The sequence below is a fragment of the Sceloporus undulatus genome, chromosome 2 (assembly GCF_019175285.1).
Source record: "Sceloporus undulatus isolate JIND9_A2432 ecotype Alabama chromosome 2, SceUnd_v1.1, whole genome shotgun sequence".
In the NCBI taxonomy this organism is placed as follows: Eukaryota; Metazoa; Chordata; class Lepidosauria; order Squamata; family Phrynosomatidae; genus Sceloporus; species Sceloporus undulatus.
This window is the reverse complement of record NC_056523.1, coordinates 2,898,591-2,921,278: the sequence shown is the minus strand read 5'-3', so window position 1 is coordinate 2,921,278 and position 22,688 is coordinate 2,898,591. Positions and strand designations below refer to the sequence as shown.

Genomic DNA, 22,688 nt, shown 5'->3' with positions numbered 1-22,688 from the left:
TGTTTCTCAGAAAGTTATCTGACTGATGTGCATTTCTCTTGTTAGCTGCCCTTGAGTAAATCTTGACTCATGGCAACCCTCTATATGAGATATCTCCAAGCCCTCTATCTTCTGCTGATCTGCTTAGGTCTTGTAGATTCAAGGCTGTGGCTGCCCTGATTGAGGGGGAAACAGACGGCAGCTAAGGAGCAGCTTGCAGCTGTCACTCCTTTGCTCACTAGGTTGGGGCCATGGTAACTGCACACCACACCCACAACCCCACTGCTTCTCAGTGCAAAAAGGAGCAGCAGAAAGCTGCATCCTTTAGTGCTGGGAAAAGGGCACCCTTGCTGCCTTGGCAGCAGTTTTTTGGCGTTTCTTCAGTACAGTGTGTACAAATGCTACACTGCAGGAACGTCACAACACTGCCTGCCGTGTGGTCAGGTGGGCAGCGTAATGCCACTTTGGGGTGGAGTCAGGGTGTGCGGCCGCTATGCCCCCCATTCCAACCCAATGCTGGCTCATAACGATTGTCTGTACAGCCTCTAAATCTATCTATATAAATCTATTTGATAAAAATTACAAAATTGTTTGGGATAAAATCAAAAAGGACATGTCTAGGTGGAGTAGACTGAAGCTGTCAATTTTTGGCAGGATGGCTGCTATAAAGATGTGTATATTACCTAAATTAATCTTTTATTTTCAAATGATTCCTATAACGATCAAAAGGAAAATATTCAAGAATTGGCACAAAGAAATTTCATCTTTTATCTGGGAAGGGAAAAAGCCCAAAACTCGATTAAAGGTATTACAGGATAGGAAACAAAATGGTGGCTTAGGGTTTCCAAATTTGGAATTATCTTATGATTCCTGTCGTCTTGTATGGTTGAGGGAATGGCTCACTCTCAAAAACAACTCCCCGTTGGCTATAGAAGGTGAAGGCCTCCGTTACGGACGGCATGCCTACCTCATGTACGGTAAGGAGAAAATTAACAATATTTTCAATACCCATTGTATCAGAAACTCACTGATGGATGTTTGGAAAAGGTACAGGAAACGGCTGATACCAAAAATACCCGACTGGGTTTCTCCACAGGAAGCTTCACAGAGGAGGGAAACCATACAAGATGAAAATTGGCTTATAAAGTAAAATTACCTAAAAGGTAATAGAAAAGACGCTGTTAAAATCCCAGGAAGAATTAGCAAGGGAAGGCTATATAATCAATTGGTTCCCATACAGACAAATTTTTGAAAGATTTCAATTGGATAAAAATGTTTTGAGTTTATGGGAAAAGATAAAGAACCAGAGATCTTCAAACTATTTGTTTCTGTGACTAAAGGGTTAATTGGGAAAATTTACAGGATCTTGTTAAAAGAAAGTTTGGAACAGGAGGCAATCAAAGAAGAGATGATAAGGTGACAAAAAACATTGGTTATAGCTTAGAATTGGCAAAATAGGAAAAATCTTGGAATAACGTAACGAAATACACAGCATCACAACGAATTAGAGAAAACTATTATAAAAATGTTGACCGTTGGTATCTGACCCCCGAAAAAATTTCTAAAATCTACAAAAATAGTAGTAGTTTATGTTGGAAATGCAAAAAGGACCCTGGCACTTTCTTTCACTGTTGGTGGTCATGTAAGGAAGTTGGGATATACTGGAATATGGTTAATGATACCTTGTCTGAAATACTGAAGACTCCAATGCAGAAAAAGCCTGAAATGTATCTACTAAATATGTTTGATGAGAATATAGAGAAAAAATATGGTGAAATCTTATTTTACTCGGTCACTTTAGCAAGAACAACCTTGGCGCAGAAATGGAAAGATGAAAAAATGCCTGAAAAAAAAAAAAGACTGGCTAATCAAACTATGAGGCAATAGAGATGGACAAATTAACATTGGTGTTAAGAGGAGAAGAGGGGTGTGGCGTGGATCAAATTTGGAAACCTGTGACGGAATATCTCAAAGAAACATGGAACGCTTAATAGTTCATGTATATAAGGAGAAATATTTATGAATGGAATAATTGTAAATGGGAATAACCTAGAACATAAACTCAATGGGGAACAGTATCTTATTATCCTTGTTAACGAATAGAAGTGTATCAGATTTATTTTCTCAAATAAATACAGATCAGGTCATTTAGTCTTATCAGTTTCTCATTGGTTAATTAACATGTAGGTGATTGAGTGAAGCCATAAGAGATAAAATGAAGAAAGAAAATCACTTTTATTTTGATGTGAAGCAAACAGCGAATAAAGGAGAAGGAAGTCAAATGTATGTTAGGAAGATTGCAAGAATTAGGAAGAAGAATGGTTGTAAGTTTGTATGTTTTATTTGTGATTGTATGTTAGAATGTATGCATGAATGTTTTATTTTAAATTCAATAAACTTTATAAAAAAGATGGGCACTCAGATACCCACACGTCACAGACATGCCCCCATGTGGGCAGTGCTGCGCAATAATGGCACCACCTGCATGTAGTAGGGCCTGGGAGCGTGCGGTTGGTGCACGCTCCTGAGCCCTACTATCGCTACAAGGATACTGCTTCCTGGTGGTGTGTACTGGGCCATTATTATCTTTTCTAATGAGTCACACCTTCTCCCCACATGGCCAAAGTATGACAACCTTCATTTAATCATCTTGACTTCCAGAGAGTGTTAAGGTTTGAGGTCTATGATTCTATTCTAAGTCAAATTCAAGGACCCATTTGTTTGTCTTTTTGGCTGCCCTTGGTATTCTTAGCACTCTTCTCCATCACCACATCTCAGGTGTGTTGATTTTCTTTTTATCCAATTTCTTATTTTGATATTTTAATTATAACATTAATACATTCATTATATCACCATCAAGACACCATCCTGGTTACTTGATGTTCAATATTCTGCAATCATTGAGGATCTTCCCACATTCCACGCATTTATATTGCTTCTCCTCTTTCTGGATCTTTGAGGGGAATGTAGACCGCCACTGCTACTGAAATTTTTCCATGTTGTATGCATTAGTATGGTTCGCCCCCCCCCCCCCCATGCAGGTTCTTTGATGTGAAAGTAGGTGTCCACTATGACTGAAGGTCTTTCTACATTTCATGCACCGATACGGTTTCTACCTTGTGTGAGTTCTTTGATGTGAACGAAGATTTGCATTCCGCCTGAAATACTTTCCACATTTGATGCACTGATATGGTTTCTCCCCTGTATGTGTTCTTTCATGTAACCGTAAAGTATGACGATGAGAGAATCTCTTAAAACATTCCATGCACTGATATGGCTTCTCACCTGTGTGGGTTCTTTGGTGTGAACGGAGATCACCACTCCCACTGAAGCTTTTTCCACATTCCATACATTTGTATGGTTTCTCCCCTGTGTGAATTCTTTGATGTAAACGTAAACCGTCATTACGAGAGAAGCTCTTCCCACACTCCATGCATTTATATGGTTTATCACCTGTGTGGGTTTTTTTATGTGAATTTAGATGCGAAATCTGACTGAAGCTCCTTCCACATTCCATGCATTTATATGGCTTTTCCCCAGTGTGTGTTCTTTGATGTGAATGTAAATTATTATTATGAGAGAAAGTCTTTCCACATTCCATGCATTTATATGGTTTCTCCCCCGTATGAATTCTTTGATGTGAACGTAAATTCTGAATATGAGAGAAGGTCTTTTCACATTCTTTACATTCATGTGGCTTCACCCCTGTGTGGGTTCTTTTATGTGAATGTAAATTTTGACTGAAAGAGAAATTCTTTCCACAGTCCACACAGTTATACGGTTTTTCCCCTGTGTGAGTTCTTTGGTGCATTTTCCATGTTCCAAGCTGAGAAAAGCTCTTTCCACATTCCATGCATTTATACGGTTTCTCTCCTGTGTGGGCTCTTTGATGCAAACGTAATGTATTACTATGAGAGAAGGCCTTTCCACATTCTATACATTTATGTGGTTTCTCCCCTGTGTGAGTTGTTTGATGTGAACGTAGATGCCCATTGCTTCTAAAGGTCTTTCCACATTCCATGCATGCATGTGATTTTTCGCCTGTGTGGGATCGTTGATGTGAATGTAGATTTCCTTTCTTGCTGAAGCTCTTGCCACATTCCATACATTTATACAGTTTCTCCATTGTGTGAGTACTTCGATGTGAATGCAGAGCTCCATGCTGACTGAAGCTCTTGTCACATTCCATACATTTATATGGTTTCTCCCCTGTGTGGGTTCTTTGATGTGAACTGAGACCTCCAGACTTACTGAAGCTCTTGCCACATTCCATGCAGCGATATGGTTTCTCCCCCGTATGGGTTCTTTGATGTAAACGGAGAGCTCCACTCTCAATGAAGCTTTTTTTACATTCCATGCATTTGTATGGTTTCTCCCCTGTGTGAGTTCTTTGATGTGTCTCTAGATTTCCCTTCCTACTGAAACTCTTTCCACAATCCATGCATTTATATGGTTTCTCCCCTGTGTGTGTTCTGTGATGTGAACGTAGATGTGCACTCTGAGAGAAACTTTTTCCACACTCCATGCATTTATATGGCTTCTCCCCTGTGTGGGTTTTTTGATGTAATTGTAGATGTGCATTCTGACTGAAGCTCTTTCCACATTCCATGCATTTATATGGTTTCTCTCCCATGTGGGTTCTTTGATAAGAATGAAGGTGTCCAGTTTGACTGAAGTTCTTTCCACCTTCCATACATTCATATGGTTTGTCCTCTAGGTGGGTTTTGCAATGCATGTTGAAGTGAATTTTACAACATAATATTTTTCCACAAACAGAACAGTTTATCCTTTTTTTCCATTATAGTTTTTCCCATGGGGTCAGTAGGTTTCCCTCTTTCCTTTTCAGTCCCCTTTGACATTCAAACTCCTCCACAATCATCTTGGCTGGTTCTCATGATGCCATAGAGGGCTCCACATATTTCTCCTTCTCTTTCTGCTCATTACCTGCCTGGGAAAGTAGAAGATCTCATTAGAAGTTGAACACAGAAACTCAGGATCTCATTGGGATCAAGACCAATCACTGCTTTTATCAAACATTCTTCCCTTTCCTTTCAGCCTGGAATGTCTATTCCATTTGGATCAATGTCCTCTGTTAACTGCATCAGTTACAGATTGCAGTCCCTTCAAGAATTATCCACTGAAGGATAATTCTGAAGGATGCTCCTTGCCAAGAAAGGCCACCTTGGCATCATGCTTCATCCTAACTTCCTTGTAAACAGCCCAATCACCCTGATCTAGGATATCCCACTTGATCTGGGTGAAATACACCGCCACTTCCTCAGAGTACTGGAAGCTGAAAAGAAGAAAAATGACAGCACTTCTTAATCAGAACCCATTGATTCTGAAAGCGTTTCCCTACAAATAGAAATAATTTGGGCAGCTCTTCATTTGGCTTCTCTCAATACGTTCAGTTATATACTCCATCTATACATTTTAAAGGCACATATAATTCAGGTTGATTCTAATACATGGTCACTCTAGGCTTTGTGGCAATCAAACAAAGCAATTAACATTCTTAAAACATTGTTATAAACCTCAAATAAAACTAATCATAAACAATACAGCCTGTCAGCATATTTCAACACAATTATGGTATATAAGTAACTCAACAAACAACTTAACCATGGCAATTCATCTTGCAATTTTAATCATCAATGAACTCTTTTCATAGCCCATCACTCATGGCCTGGCAAACCAGCCCTGACCAGGCCAGATGTCCCAAGGTGGTTGTAAGGCCAACCATATCCAGCTTGAATCCTCAATTTCGCCTTTGACTACAAGGCCCATAAGCATCACCACAGTATAACATAACTTTAATGAAATAAACTTAAAACAAAATCCAGGGTTCTGGAACTCCAAAACATGGCAGGAAAAATCTACAGATTTATTCCTGACAGGAGGGGCCTAACGAACATGACAAAAATTCCTGCGCAGTCCTTAGATGGCATTGGGATACCGGGGGGGGGGGGGGGGGGGGGGGGGGGGGGGGGTGAGAGGGGGGTGGTGGAGGTTCACAGTGGGAAGTGTAGTGATAGAATGCAGACCTCCAAAAAGGGGCTGATGTGGTGTCCTAGCCTTTCCTAGGTCCACCATAACAAATCAACTGCTTGCTGGTTGGCAATGTTGAATGTAAAAGGCCAAAGCTTGGCGAACAACCAGAGACTGCATAGTTTTCTCCAAAGGGGTAGATGGGTCTGAGTAAAAGACAAGGAGAGCAATGACTTGAGACAGGTGTAAGGAGGAGACCACCTTAGGGAGAAAAAAATTATCTGCTCTTAGGACTACTCTGTCCTTGTGAAAGACCAAGTATGGTTCATCAGAAGGTAGAAAAGTGTGTTCTGAGGACCTCCTGGCTGAGTGACAGCAGCCAGGAATGCTACCTTAAAAGACACTAGTCTGAGGGAGGTCGACGCCGGAGGCTCAACTGGAGGTCTGGCAAGTTGAGTGAGCACCGAAGAAAGTGACCAGCATGGTGCTAAGGGAGGAGCTGGAGGGTATAAGTGGTGCAGCCCCCCGAAGAATCTCTTCACTGTTGGAGAGATAAAGAGGTTAGCAGAGGGTGAGCCGTGAGGTTGATTAGCCACTATAGCAGAAAGGCAGACTTTCAGAGAAGAGAAGGCTAGACCTTGGTCCTGTAGGAGCACAAAATGCAGGGCTGTGGACAGTTAAAGGAAGTTCTGAACATGCTTCAGCAAAGACACAAAAATGTCTCCATTTATAGAAATAGGTAGAGTCTTTACGTGAGGCGGGAAGAACCCTCAAGAACTCAGGAAAGGTTAACGTCGGCTCCTCCAAGCTGTTAGATGAAGGCTGTGTATATCCGGGTGAAGGGCTTCTCCATTGGTGGGAGAGTAGGTCCAACCAGTCTGGGAGTTTGAGGTAGTGTCCCTTGGAGAGATGGAGCAGGGGAGCGAACCAGGGTTGTCTTGGTCAGTACAGGGCCACAAGGATTGTGCCCAAACTGTCTTCTGACAACTTGATCACTTCTTTCCCCACCAGTGGGAGAGGGGGAAAGGTATAGAGGAAGCAAGTTGTCCAGTCCAAGAGGAAGACGTCCTCTAGGGATTTTGACCTCTCCCTGCTCTGGTACGAAAGAGTGGGCATTTCACATTCTCTGGGGAAGCAAAGAGATCCACCTGCAGGGTCCCCCAATGGGATGTGATGAGTCTGAATACTTTGGATGACAGGGTCAATTGCTGCTGGAAGGCTTTGTTGTGGTTGACAGCATCCGCTAGGCTAGGACATTGTCTAATCCAGCAAGGTGGACTGCAACAGGATGGATGGAGCGGATGGTGCACCATCTCCAGAGCTTTAGTGCAAGGCGGAGAAGTGGCTGAGAGTGTGTGTCACCCTGCTTGCTGATGTAGCAGACAGTGGTGGTATTGTCTGTGACAACTGAACTACCTGATGATGAAGGTGGTTCTTGAAAGCTCTGAATGCTTTAATGACTCCCAGAATTCAAGGGAATTATTATTATTATTATTATTATTATTATTATTATTAACACCCCGCTCTTCAGCCAAGGCTATCAGAGCGGCTTACAATTTGTAAATTAGACATTGATGTACATTTGTGATTTGGTAGGAGACTAGTGTCCTTGAACACAAAGGTCTCCGTAGTGGACTCCCCAGTCTGTCATGGATGCATCTGTGATGACTATCCTGGAAGGCTGGGGGAACTGAAATGTCATTTCCCCAAGGACATTCCATGCGCCAATGAAGCGAGGCCCGCATGTATGCAGGGAAGGCTTGTCTCATGGATTGTTGGTAGCAAAGGTGGGTGAATATCGACAGAAACCAGTTCTGAAGAGGTCTGAACTTCATGTGGGCTAAGTAGATGACAGACAGACGCCATGAGGCCTAGGACCCATTGAACATCCCTTGCTGAGGGATGAGGACTAGAGAGGGTAGTCCAAAGTAGTCTCTTTTGAAGGCTTATGGAGTGGCAATAAGTGCAGCTAAACACTTGTTTTATGCTGCACGTATTGTGTCCGCGGAGTCGCGTCCGGCAAAGCTGTTCAGGGTAGTGAGGGAGCTAACACTAGCTTGTTTTCTGCTGCTCCAGAGACGAGGACCCGGAGCAAAGGATACAAGCTACAGGAAAAGAGGTTTTGGAGGTCTTTAAACAAAGGCTGGATGGCCATCTGTCGGGGGTGCGTTGATAGAGAGTTTCTGCATGGCAGAGGGCTGAACTGGATGGCGCTTGGGGTCTCTTCCAACTCGATGATTCTATCATTCTATTAAGATGCATCCGAGACCCTTTGCCTCCCTGAGCTTTTCCCTGGGAAACCCAAAGAGAGGAAGGGGAGGAGAAAGCAAGAGGTGCGTAGGGCCCTCCAAGACCCTTTGCCTCGCCTTCCTTTCTTGGGCAGCCCAATGCGGGGAGAGGATGGGTGGATGAAGGAGGAGGTTGTCTGGCCCCTCCAAGACCCCTTTTCCTTCGCTTCCTTTTCTTAGGCAGCTCAAGGGAGAGGATAGGAGTGGAAAAGGCAAAGAGTGTGTGTTGGCCCTTCAAGAACCTTTTCCTCGCCTTCCTTTCCTTGGGCAGCCTAAGGAGAGGATGGGGAGGAGAAGGCAGAGGTGCCATTGGCCCCTCCAGACCCTTTCTCCACTCCTATCTTCTCATTCGGGCCAGCCCCCAAGGAGAGGATTGGTGGGAAGAAGCGTGTCTTGGCCCCTCCAAGACCCTTTTCCTTGCCTTCCTTTTCTTAGGCAGCTCAAGGAGAGAATAGGAGTGGAAAAGGCAAGAGGTGTGTTGGCCCCTTCAAGACCCTTTTCCTCGCCTTCCTTTCCTTGGGCAGCCTAAGGAGAGGATGGGGAGGAGAAGGCAAGAGGTGCCTTGGCCCCTCCAAGACCCTTTTCCTCGCCTTCCTTTCCTTGGGCAGCCCAAGGAGAGGATTGGGGTGGAGAAGGCAAGAGGTGCCTTGGCCCCTCCAAGGCCCTTTGCCTTGCCATCCTTTCACTAGACAGCCCAAGGAAAGTCTTGGGGAGGAGAAAGGTGTGGGGGATTGCAAGGCACCTCCTGCCTTTGCTTTCCTGATCTCTCCCTGGGCTGCTGAAGGATCAGGCAGGGAAAGGGAGGAGGAATGGCCACATTAGTGGACTTGACCTCATGAATAATCGAAACCATGAGTCTCAAGGCCATGAATATGAAGGGCAGACTGTATACTTTTTTACTATTTTTACGCCGTGGATGCTTGAGTCTGTGGATAAAAAAAAATCTGTGGATAAGGAGGGCTGACTGTATTGCATTCAAAGTTGTTGGCTCTCCTCCCCTAACCTGTGGGCCAGGTGTGGATATATGACTTTGGAGGTTACTTTGGAAAGGGAGAGCTTCCACCTCCTGGAAAGCAAAATGTGGTGAATGTAGAGGGGATTCATTCCAAAGCTTCCTTCCCTTCAGCCCACCAATATGTTGGAAGGAAGGATCCCTCTCTGTCACACCCCCACCATGAGTGATCTCTGCATGGGAAAGAAAACTAGAGGGATCCTCAAAGCAAGGGAGTATTTTTGGAGGTGGGGATGCTTTGCATTCAGGCAACACCAAAGGGAAGGGGCAGGAAGGGGAGAGATTATCTTCTCCCCGAGGCAGAGAATGGTGGGGATTGTGTGGGGCTGAGAGGGAGGCTCATGATCATTATGGCCAGGCCTGGCAGGGAATGCAGCTTAGAAGGAGGGGGGAGGGTTGGGGATTTTGAGGGAGGGGAGAAGGAAACCCCCACATGGCCCCATGTTCCTAGAAACAGGGAGGCAAAAAGGAGTTTCCTGGGGGGAGGGAGAAGGAGAAGAAGGAGGAGGGAAGAGGCTGATGGAGGAGGAAGCCGGAGCAAGGCTCCAAGCCTTTTGTGTATGGGGGGGGGGGATTGTGTGAGCCCTCAGGAAGGATTTGGTTCCAGGACACCACCACCAGCCCCCAAATACCAAAATCCCTGGATGCTGAAGACCCATTAAATCTAATGGCAGAGAAAAATGTTGCCCTTCCGTCTGCCCCCCTTTTTCTAGGATGAAGGCGCTTGGGGGGAGTCCCTCCCTCCCTCTGCTTCTCTTCCCCCTTGAAGCTGCATTCCCTGCCATTCTGGTCAGAAGAGCCCCCTCTCAGCCCCAAGGAAGACACACACACACCCAACCCGATCGCTCAGCCCCACAGGATCCCCTCCATTTCCTGCCTCTGGGAGCAGAAATAACAACAACAGCAACAACTTTAATTCATATCCCGCCTCTCCGTAGTGATCGAGGCGGGTTACAAAAGACAAAGCATAACAATGAAATACATTACACATTTAAAATGCAACACAATCCCCAGCTCCCTCCCGGCCTTAAAAGGGGGATAAAAGAAAGACAAGGGCGATAGAAAGCTCATGAAGTCCGAGCTACTCTCTCCTCTCCTCTCCCTCCGCCTCCCCTCTTCCTTCCTGGGCCACAGCCCAGGCCCCTCAGGAAAAGACCCCCCCCCCATGAGACCAGCCCTCCAAAATCCCTCCCTGCCCCCCCCCCCCCAATGGAGGAGCCCCGGCTTTTTTTCGGAGGGAGGGGGGGAGAAGGGTTCCTTTCTCGCCCCACATCCCCAAAACCCCCCCCCCCCACAGGAGAAATTCCCCCCCCCCCCTTGAATCTTTCTTGGGAATTTAGCCCCCCCCCTTATTTACCTTCCTCGACAAAGTTATCAGAGAAGACTCCTCCCTCCTCCTCTCTCCTCCTCCTCCTTCCCTTCCCACCGGAAATGAGGTCAAAGGGGCGGCTCCCCAGCTTTAAAACATTCCTGCCCTCTAGGAATCCATTCTGGCTGCTCCTGGGAGGAGGAAGCGAGGAGCCTCTTAATCAGAAAGATGTAGAGTTGGAAAGAGAGACCAGTAGGGCCCATCAGTCCAACCCCTGTCTCGCCATGCCAGGAAATCCCCAAATCAAAAGCATCCAGCCTCCTTGCTTGAAGACCCCAAGGAAGGGAGAACTCCACTACAACTCCGAAGGGAGTTGTTGCCACTGTCGAACAGCCCTACTGTCAGGAAGTTCTCCAATGTTGAGGTGGAATCTCTTTTCCTGGGAGCTTGCATCCGTTGTTCCAGGGTCCTGTTCTCTGGAGCAAGCAGAAAACAAGCTTGCCTCCCTCCCCTCAATAGGACATCCGTTCACATATTTAAACAGGGCGATCATATCACCTCCTTAACATTCTTTTCTCCCAGGCTAAACATCCCCGGCTCCCCTAAGTAGTTCCTCCGATAGGGCAAGGTTTCCAGACCTTCACCATTTTTGTGCGCCCTCCTTTGGACAGCTCCAGGTCTTCCCCAATGGTCCTTTTGGAATTGTGGTGCCCAGAACTGGGACATAATATTCTAGGTGGGCCTGACAGAGCAGAATAGAGTGGCACTATGACTTCCCCTTGATCTAGACACTATTCTTCTATTGATGCAGCCTAGAATCAACATTGGCCTTATAGCTGCCGCATCACACTGTTGACTCATGTTCAGGTTTTCCCAAGACCTTTAAATATTTACTCACCCCTCTTTGAACACACTCCATTATTCATTATTCTCAGGGTGATTCTAAATATTTGGGTGGTTTTCCAGGCTGGCTGAACCCTGCAGAACATGGAGGAAGGAAGGTCTTCTCACCCTCCCAGAAGCACATGGGAGTGAGCATCGCAGCTCTTTAGCACAGGGATAATAAGAAAGAGTGGGACCAATTTATTCTCTTCTGCTAGAGGATGTTTTCTAGAATGAAGCCAAGCTTGAAGGCATTGCTTGGCACAATTAATGACCGAGTTTGGTGGAACACTCCCTGCAGTGTGGCGCATCCAAGTTTGTCAGTCTACCCGCATCCTGTGCCTGTTGCTGCAAAGGGGTTTAGACCTGATTGTGTTTCCTCCCAGAGTGGACTTTTTAATGGAAATGTTTTCATTTGGGGAGAAGTGTGATCCCCCTGTTATCACCCAAAACTCCTTTGACCACCAGTAACAGATTTCCAGTCCCCTGGAAGCTTCATCATCAAAAGGCACGCTTTTTTTTACAAGTGCAGACATTGTTCTTGTTGCTACACAAGCTTGCATTTGTGGTGAGGCGCTTGACCCCTCCTTCACACTCCATCTGCATCTGTGACCAAGGGAACAGGGCAAAATTTGTTTAATTTGGGGACGGTGGCAAGCTATTTCTTCCTTTTTCCCCGTGATCCTTCCCCCCCCCCCACCTTTGCCCAAGTGTGTTGTCCCTCCACCCTCAACTCTAGGAACTGGTTCCAGTTTGCAACAGGCTGCTTTATTCCACATAAGTGTATTTTATTTCACAAACATTTTGTTACCACCCAAGAATGGATTTCCCAGTGGTAAGTAGGTGCCCTGTCTGCACACACCTCAACTGGCAGGAATTTAGATTCCTGAACACACTGACTGCCCTTTCTTCCACCTCAGCTGGGTCTTCCTGGGTGGGTGACTTATGACATACACCTGCTTTTTGTCAGATTCATCCAGAGGATGAGTTATGACAGAAACAGAATAAGGAACATTAAGTTTAGTCTACTTGCTTTTAGCCAGATGGTAGAAGCAAAGCAGAGTGGAGGCGAGCCCTGGTATCCCAGCAACTGGGGAGAAGAAGATGATAAGCAAATTGTTGTAGACCTCCGTCAGAAATATCCAGCATTGCACAGTGATTTGAGTTTGTGGAGGAATTAGGTTTTGTATGCACTTAAGTTAAAGAGAAGGCATGAACAAAGCCAACGGTGCATTCGTACTTTAAACCCATGACTCAACTGCAGGTTCCTTTTCATTCAGCATACCAAGAAGATCCTAAAATCACACAAATGCTGCTGAGATGGGAAAAGGTTGGGCCATCCTCTGCTTCTTTGACAGGGTGGGGACAGTATCCATCACTATTCTATAGTGGCATCAGTGTAAATGGTACTTTACAAGAAGAACAACAAAACCTGCCAGACCTGATAAAACCAGACAATCACATATATGTATATATACACACGAGTTTAGAAGTGAGGGAGGAAAAACTTTCTGGGAAGGCAGCCAAGTGCTGACAGCAGCTGTGCAATAATCAGTAGCAGAGAGAAGAAGCCCAGTTCACAACAAACAATAAGCAAAGTTTTAGGCAAGTCAAGCTATCCAAAAGCAGGATGCATACAGAATAACCAATAACTGTCCCCAGGGTCAGGGTTTATGGCAGGTAAGAATCATTAAATGCAGGTCCAAGGTCTAGCACAGGGGTCGGCAACCCCCGGCCCCCGCCGCCGGCAGCAATAAGCGGCAGGACCAGGCCCCTCAACATGGGGCCTTTGGCCTCTCGCGTGAGAGGCCAAAGGTCCTCTCACACAAGCGTGCGATGGCCTTTGGGGGGCCACCGGCCCTCCCTCCCTCCGCGCGAGAGAGGTCCAAAGGCCACTCATGTGAGAGGCCAAAGGCCTTGCGCGAGGCCTTTGGGGGGCCGCCGGCCTCCTTCTGGCCTCCGGAGGCTGGGAAGGAGCCCAACGGGGCCGGAAGAGAGGGAGCCCTCCAGCACCTCAGCGCCCCTGCCAGCTCTTTCCAGGCCTGTAGGAGCCCCGTTGTGGTCGCCGGAGCCCTCCCAGCAGGGCTCCAGGGGCCACAGCGGGCCTATAGGAGGCCCATGCAGCCAGCCCAGGCCTCCCTCCGGGAGAGAGAGGCCTGGGGCTGCAAGGGCCATTGAGGAGCCCAGGAGCAGCCTGCCACTCCGGGGCCCAGCGAGCCCATGCAGCCCCAGACCTCCCTCCAGAGAGAGAGATCTGGAATGCAAAGGGTTGTGGAGGAGCCCAAGAACGGCGGCGTGCCCAGCCCCTTCCCTTCGGGTTGAAAGGTCCCCTTGGAGCCCTTTTGGCTGAAGGAGAAGAGCCGAAGGGAAGGCCTGGGACGGGTGCCCAAGCCCTTCCCTTCGGCCTCCCTCCCTTCAACCAAAAGGGCCCCTTGGAGCCCGTTCGGCGCCGAAGGAAGGGACCAAGGAGGGAGAGGGCGGGGGCACACGCCCCCCTCCTCCCCCGCAGGGCTTTGGCGACCTGAGGTGTCCTTCGGAGGACACTCAGGCCTGGCGAAGCCCGAGGAAAGGAGCAAGGGGCCACGCGCCTGTTGCTCCTGCCCCTCACAGGAGGCCCTTACTGGTCCCCAGCTGTCTCTGAGAGCCAGCTGGGGGCCAAGGAAGGCAGGAGGAACAGGCACGCGCCTGTCCACTCCCTCCCCAATCCCCCCCCCCACTTCTAGCTGTCTCTCAAGACAGCTGGAGGTTTGGGAAAGGGAGCAAGAACGCCCGCCCCCGGAGAGTGGAATCCGCCCAGAGGGTGGAAGCTCCACCCCTGGCATTGTGCCCCCCACCCCCAGAGGGTGGAACTCCCCCTCCTCCGGCTTTTGGCCCCCCATTTTCTGAGGGACAGCAACCCGGCCGCCCGGCTTCAAAAAGGTTGCCTACCCCTGGTCTAGCAGGAATTCCACACAGCAGAAATGAGGAGACAGAGCGGTCATGTGTGTATATTTTGTTTTCTTGAGGTATGACTGTATTTCTGATTTGACTGCTGAAATGGTTTTTTAAAGTTCCTTACAAATTACTGGGTGGAGATGGGGAACTGTTAGAAGGTTGTCATGGGAATGGGTTGAAGTATGTGGGTAGAATTTATTGGTGCAACTGCCTTTATTATGTTGTGTGGGGGGGCTTATGTGGATCTTTAGTTCTTACCATATTGTACTAATATGCATTATATTTAATTATTTTTGTAGAATGTATGCCATAGGCAGGTTTGTTTTATCTATTTTAATTGATTGTATGTACAACGCTGTGTGATTTTACAGCGCTATATAATAATAAGTGGTTCTGATAGTTGCTGTTTCTGATGTCTGCAATAAAAGCCTTCTGTTTCACCTTCAAAGCTTGATAGAGTGAACATTGGAACTCAGAACTGTTGGTTCTGACAACGATTACTGATGCTTTCGCCATGACCCACTCCTACCCCCAGCTGTTCTTGCTCTTGCTACAGGAAGGAGGCAGTGAACAAGGGTACCAGCAACACATCTCCTCATCTCCTCCTCTTAGCCCAGTCACTCAGGCTTAGAAAAGAGACAAAAAGAGAGAATCACCAAGAAAAACCGAGACATAAAGTGACTGTCTTCTTCTGCCTCTTTCTTTTCTGCTGCTGACTAACTTCAATTTCATTTGTATCTGCCACTCCCTCTCCCCTCTCTGCTTTGTGTTTGGTGAGCCCCAAGCTCCCCAGACAGGCTATGTAAGTTTGCATATCTGTACAATGTCCAAGATAGAATATACAGTGATATGTACCTGTGAAGGCTTCCAGCCTGGAAAAAGTCACTTTCCAAAGAAAAATAACAAAAACAAGACTATTTTACTATCTGGGGGGCCCTACCATACATTCCCCCTGCCTGCCTGATCCTTCAATGGCAGATCAAAGCCAAAATGCAAGATACGTTAAAATTATAAGCTGTGAAGCACAAACAGCAAAACCAAGATCATGACAGAGATTTCAAGACACAATTTAGGTAGATGTATGAAGGTTGCCTGCCAAAAGAAAACATTTTCCATACTGCTGCCATGTCTATGTTTTCTCTCTAATGTGATGTTTCCGATGCCTCAAAAGCTGTGAATTCCGAGGAAAACATTGACCACAGTCCTGGCATCTGAATGGTTTTTCCCCTGTATGGAGTCTCTGATGAGTCACAACTGCTGACTTGTGAGCAAAACATTTCCCACAGTGCTGGCAGATATATGGTTTCTCTCCTGTGTGGACCCTCTGGTGAGTCACAAGGGCTGACTTGTAACCAAAACATTTTCCACATTGTTGGCATTTGAATGGTTTCTCTCCCGTGTGGACTCTCTGATGCCTCAAAAGATTTGGCCTGTCAACAAAACATTTTTCACACTGCTGGCATTTGTATGGTTTCTCTCCTGTGTGGACTTTCTGATGCCTTAAAAGATTTGGCCTGTCAACAAAACATTTTTCACATTGCTGACATTTGTATAGCTTCTCTCCTGTGTGGACTCTCTGATGCTTTAAAAGCTCTGAATTGTCAGTAAAACATTTCACACACTGCTGGCATTTGTATGGTTTCTCTCCAGTGTGGATTCTCTGATGAGACAAAACAGTTGACTTTTCAGCAAAACATTTTCCACATTGTTGGCATTTGAATGGTTTCTCTCCCGTGTGGACTCTCTGATGCCTCAAAAGATTTCTCCTGTCAGCAAAACATTTTTCACATTGCTGACATCTGAATGGTTTCTCTCCCGTGTGGACTCTCTGATGTCCTAAAAGGTCTGACTTGTCAGCAAAACATTTTCCACACTGCTGGCAATTATATGGTCTTTCTCCGGTGTGGACTCTCTGATGTGTCACTAGTAATGAATTCCGAGCAAAACATTTTCCACACTGTTGGCATCTGTATGGCCTCTCTCCTGTGTGGACCCTCTGATGACTCACAAGCACTGACTTCTGAGCAAAATATTTTCCACACTCCTGGCATTTGTACGGTTTCTCTCCTGTGTGAACTTTCAGGTGACTGTCAAGGTGTGACTTATGAGCAAAACATTTCCCACACTGCTGGCATGTGTAAGGTTTCTCTCCTGTATGGACGCTTTGATGCCTCAAAAGGTCTGACTTGAGAGCAAAACATTTTCCACACTCCTGGCATTTGTATGGTTTCTCTCCTGTGTGGACTCTCTGATGAGTGACAAGTTTTGAATGGCAAGGAAATCCTTTTCCACACTCCTGGCATCTGTACCATTTCTTTTGTGTTTGGTCTCTGGTAGAGTTCACAAGATGTGAATTATAAACAAAATATTTCTCATGCTCTTGCCATCTATATGCCTTCCCTGGTATGTGGACTCTCTGGCAACTTATAAGATACAGATTGGCGCATACATCCATCTTCCTCCAGTGATCTCCTGTGAAGCAGGAAGCAAAGACAAAACTGAATCCCAGCATTAAGTGAGGAAGAATTTCTGGGAACAACAATGTAGCTAAGCAAGCTCAATTTCCCAAAAGAAAAACAACTTCAGGGAAAGAGGGGCTATTGTGTTTTCTCCTCCCCTCCGCTCCTGATATGAAAGAAGGACCTGGGGACAAACAACTGCCTTGGAAGCCATTGCTTTCTGGCCCTGCTTTGATGATTCCTAGAGTTTCCTTCCATCAAACTAACCATGACAGAAGCTTCTATATGAAAGGTTCAGGAAGGGAGTTACAATTCCAGGTCACCTGAGAACTTAATGGATGACCAGGATTGGGACCCAGATCTCAGTAAGGCAACAAAGAGCCTCTCAAATAAAGGTCTTCAACTGTTCAGAATTAGGGGGCTGCATGAGAGCCAGCATAGTTTAGTGGTTTGAGCACTGGACTATGACTCTGGAGCCCAGGGTTCAAAACCTTGCTCAGACATGGAAACCCACGCTGCAGGAAACATGCACCTTGTATTAAAGCTCACAGCATAGCTGATTCCATTTTGCACAAAACTATTTCCATCTGTGAAGTAGATTAAGCCTTGTCATCTTTTAAATCAGATCTACTGGAGTAGGCCTCATCAATAGTTCAAAAGCAATCTGGTTTCCATGGTTTAAATATTGTGTTGTTGCTGGATTTAGAAGTGATTATTATTATTGCTTGTTATTCCCAGATAAATTCTAGGGTTTTCACACAGCACTTGTTTCCAGGTAGAGATATATGCTTCTGCTTGGAAACGAAGTGTGGAGTATGCATCTTGTTTTAAAGAAAAATTGGGTCTCTTTTTTATTAACACTCCAATAGTAGAAAATGAGGTAATAGGGCTATAAGTATAGTGTATAGCTTCTGACACAGTAGTTCTGTAGAATGCCCATGTGGCCACCAGCCATCTGCACGGTCTATCCTTGTTATAAAACGTTATGGTGGCCAAGTTAATGGCATGAGTATTTTTCCAGGCAAGCAAGCCCAAGTCATGTGATGACCTGGCAAAGCAATCCTATTCCTTCCATCCCTGAGAATCTGACACCATCATCCCCAGAACTTCCTACTGCTCTGTGTGGGAGATGAGCTCAGGCTTTGGAGATGGAAGTGAAGTTGGGGAAAGAAGTGAACAAAGAAGACTAGGTCTGGCCGCAGAGGGACATGGGGCTTGTTTTTATCATTGAAAATAACATTTATCATTGAAAGAACATGATATTAACTGCCATGAGATATATAAAGCTGAACCTCATCCCTTGGCGTATGGTTTCACAGTTAACATCAGCTCAAGAGAAGCTTTGCAAATACATTTATTTAAAAAATACTAGACCACAAAATTGTCCATGTAATGACTGGGGGGAGGTACATGCTAACGAGAGCTTACATCGCAGCTGATGTAAGGCCCAACTGGCCAATCAGTTAAACAGGACTTGGGATTTTCAGAATTTTAAAACAGAGGGCTATAAAAGGCCTCTGAGACAATGCAATGTCTGCAGTGGGTCTCTTCAGTGTGAGTCTAGCTTGTTGGGAAAGTTGCAGTGTTGGGCCTGTGGCAAGAAAGCAGGCCTCAAGGATGTGGTTTGAGCGAGGCAAGGGGGCCAGCTCTTCACATCCAAAAACCCATCAGGGAATGCAGATTCCATCTCTGTATGAGTAGTTTAGGAATGTGTTAGCTAGAGCGTTTAGGGTTTTGTTATTTTTATCCATTGGCTCGCCTGAAATGAACATCTTTCAATTATGCATACTGTACCTGCAAGGCCAAGAGGCCTTGCATGAATGATATCTTATTGTTCTGTTCTGTCTAGTTAAAATAAATATTTTCTTAAAAGTATCTGCTGTCTCTATACTCCTATACATGTGCCTTAGCTCAGTTGTTGCTTGCTTAGGTTAGCTGGGGCTAAGGGCCAAAGGTGCTGTTTGGCTGCTTGGAGCCCAATGATCATCACAGTCCACAACACGGTTATCAGATAGAGAACTATGTTCACCATTTTGGTGTGAAATAAATGTTTGAGTCTCTACTGGATGAGAAAGGAAAACAAAAAAACCTCAGTCTTGCCTCAGCAAGCAATAAGGGTCCTTTCACTATACTGTATACAGTTACGAAGCTATGATTTCACTTTAACTGCCATAACAAAATCCTATGAAATCCTGGACTGGTAATTTGGAAGCAGTATTTAGAATCCTCAGACAAAGCTCTAGTTCTTCACTAAATTACAAATCCCACGACCCCACGTTGTTGCCATAGCAGCTAAATAGATTCATGGTTTATGTAGTGTGAAAAGGCCCTCACTCTGCTTAGGAAGGGCAATGGATTCAAGTTTCTTACCTAGAGAAGACACATTCTTGTAGTTTTCCATCATGACCTCATGGTACAAAAATCTTTGGTTCTGATCTAGCAGGTTCCATTCCTCTTCTGTGAAATGCACAGCCACATCCTCAAAGGTCACCTACAACAAAAAGCAGCCCTTATTTGGAGACAGAATCATCAGATGTGGAGGGAAACTATGGTGCATCCCCATCAGGACTGAATTGCTTCATAATATAGACAGAGGGAGACATGTATGAATAACTCCTTGTCTGTTTTCATTAACTTCCTGTGTCTTGAAGATTAGTGCCTGAGGGCTATAACCTGGTTCCCGGATGAACTAGCTTTCTCATGGAAAGGGAGCTTTTCCATTTATACCCTCCCAATCATTAACTAGCATGTGCCTAGGGCAACAATTCCCAGTCTAGTGTCTTGCAGATAATTTGGATTTCCACTACCTTTACTTTCTGTTAATTTGGCAAATGTGTTTAATTATTGTAGCACACACAAATCAAAGAATATCACAAGGACCTTTTCCCGTCCCTGGCAGGAAATACATAAGAATAACAAATGAAACAATTAGCAATTTCTGCCTTTCATGATGGCTGAAGACCACTTGCCTGATACAGCTGCCCCTGTCTGTGACGAACTGACTTACAAACCAGCCAATCAGAAGCCAGAGACCCTAAGCCAATCAGGTGCTGGCTAAGGAGTTTGAAGATTCCGCTTGGCAGTTGGGGTGAGTCAGTTAGGGTTTGGAATCCTGAAGCTGGAGTTCAGTGGGGGAGATAGTTAGGATTAGAGAGGGAGTGAACCGTAGAGTCCAAGAAAGGACTGAGTTCCAATAGGTCCTGAGGGGATAGTTAGTGAGGAAACTGATTTGTCCAGAGAGGGACAGTATTCGTTTTGGGAGAGTCTAGAGAAGAGAGACTCAGTGTAGCCAAACTCTAAAAGAGGGGTTTGGGTTACATAATTTCTTGAGCAATAGTATAGCCTGTGTGGCGGAGTTATTATTAGAGAGATAAAACCAGACCTGTATATATGTAACCAAGGAAAACATAATAACAACTTAATGTCAAAGTTACCTTTGCCTATTCTGTTGTAAAATAAACTTTTATTCTTGTTCAACTATCCATTTGGCCTGTATTTGGAAATCCATCCACGCTACTGCCCTTTAAAAACCCACAGAGGTGTTGGGTCAAAGAAGACAGGATTGTGTGGTAGTGGGGAATTGTGATGACACCAACCCTGTCTAAAAGCCATGGATTTCATATTAGATATAGAGCAAGCCCTAGCGACAGGCTCGAGGGGTCCCTGCAGGGCAAGCATTGAGCTTGCCTTGCACCACCCCAGGCCCTGACCTGCTGGGGAAAGAGCAAGGGCAAGACAGCAGGAAGCACTGATCAACTGAGCAACATGGCAGGTGAGAGGATGACATCTGACCATCAGTCGCATCTGAAACTGACAATGTTTTAATTTGGGAGAAGTGGAGGTTTAAGAACATTGGGGGAATCCTACCATCTTTGATATCAAATGTTTGCTGCCCTCCACTGCATAACCTTTTCAATGGATCCATCACATAGAAGGAGGGAAGGAATGTTCACCTGTTCCAAGGGCATCTTTCCTGCAGTTTCTTCCATGGAGGTGGAATTCAGCATAGGTCTCCTCTGTCCAAAGTCTGGAGACCAGTCAGGCCCATCTTGGACCTTTGAGCACCTGCAGAAAGTACAATTGAAGGTGTTTTACAAGTGTGTACATTTATATATTCTTCTATGGACCATTAAAAAGTCAATTAAATGGCTCTGAGGGCAAAACAAGCCAGAATATTTCCTAGGAGACAAAATAATTAAATTAATGCTATTGAATTTTGGAAACATTGTGAGATGACACAACTCACTAGAAAAGTTGATGATGATCAATAAAGTGGGAAAAAGTGCACACTCAGAGAAGCCAAAATGTTGACCCTGTTAATAATAGGGTCTGTTGGAAGTCTCTCATTCACAAAGTCATTTTAGTTGGAACCACCCTGACAGCATAGAACAACAAAAAGCTCTTCTGTTGGGTCCCTTCCTTCTTCATTAGGGGAAAAAAACCTCAAACCCCTCTAGTTGGGATTACCCATAAGATTTAACCACTAGGGTTGGTGTCACCTGAGGTGGGGTGGGAGTGGTGGTGGCAGCAGCAGTGGAAAGCCCTGCCAGCTCTTGCTTCCCTCTGCCTCACCTGTCCAGCCACAGAAAGACCTGTGTAGCTGGGTGGAGGCAGCGGCATTGGACAGCACTGCCAACCAGTCCCTCCCTCTGCTCCTCAGCTGAAGTAGGAGGTTGTTGTTGCCCATCCTTCTTCCTCTTAAGATGGCCATCCAGCCTCTGTTTAAGATCCTCTAAGGAAGGAGACTCCACTACACTCCGAGGAAGGAGTGCATTCCACTGTCGAACAGCCCTTACTCTCAGGAAGTTCCTACTAATGTTGAGGTGGAATCTCTTTTCCTGGAGCTTGCATCCATTGCTCCGGGTCCTAGTCTCTGGAGCAGCAGAAAACAAGCTTGCTCCCTCCTCAATATGACATCCCTTCAAATATTTAAAAAGGGCTATCATATCACCTCTTAACCTTCTCTTCTCCAGGCTAAACATCCCCAGCTCCCTGAGTCGTTCCTCAAAGGGCATGATTTCCAGACCCTTCACCATTTTAGTTGCCCTCCTTTGGACACGCTCCAGTTTCTCAATGTCCTTTTTGAATTGTGGCGCCCAGAACTGGACGCAATATTCCAGGTGGGGCCTGACCAGAGCAGAATATAGTGGCACTATTACTTCCCTTGATCTAGACACTATACTGTATTTCAATTGATGCAGCCTAGAATTGCATTGGCCTTTTTAGCTGCCGCATCACACTGTTGACTCATGTTCCACTTGTGGTCTACTTGAACTCCTAGGCCCCTTTCACATTGCTTTTTCACTCAAATAACTCTCCTTCCCAGCAGGAGACCCTCCAACCCCAACCTCTCCAGCCATGACCTCCCTCCCTCCTTCTCTCCTTCCTTGGAAAAAAGTAAATTTGGGGTCCTTTGCAGCCCCTTCCCTCCCCTTCTTTCCTTCCCCCTCCCTCTTCTTCCTGCCCGTCTTCTCTTCTCCCCTCTTTAGGAATCATAGGAGTTGGGAGAGCCCACAAGGGCCATCCAGTCCAAGCACATTCTGCCATGCAGGAACTCTCCATCAAAGCATCCCTGACAGATGGCCATGAAGCACAGCTTCCTTGTCTTCCTGCAAACCTCTCCTTTGTCCCCGAAAGAGAGCGGGGTCTTTAAGAAAAATAAAATAAGGCTGCTATACTTCTATTGATGCAGCCTAGAATCGCATTGGCCTTTTTCGCTGCCGCATCACATTCTTGGGAGCCTCCTGGGGGGGATTTAGGGGTCCTTCCTCTCCCCCTCCTTACCTTCCTCTTCCTCCTTCCTGCCTTCCCCCAGAAAGATCTCTAGAGAGGAGATT

At 45.9% G+C, this 22,688-nt stretch overlaps 1 pseudogene; it reads right to left on the bottom strand.

Annotated features, from left to right (window-relative positions):
• Window positions 1-2,701: 2,701 nt before the first annotated feature.
• LOC121923052 lies at window positions 2,702-22,687 on the bottom strand (annotated as a pseudogene).
• Between the last annotated feature and the right edge of the window lies 1 nt (window position 22,688).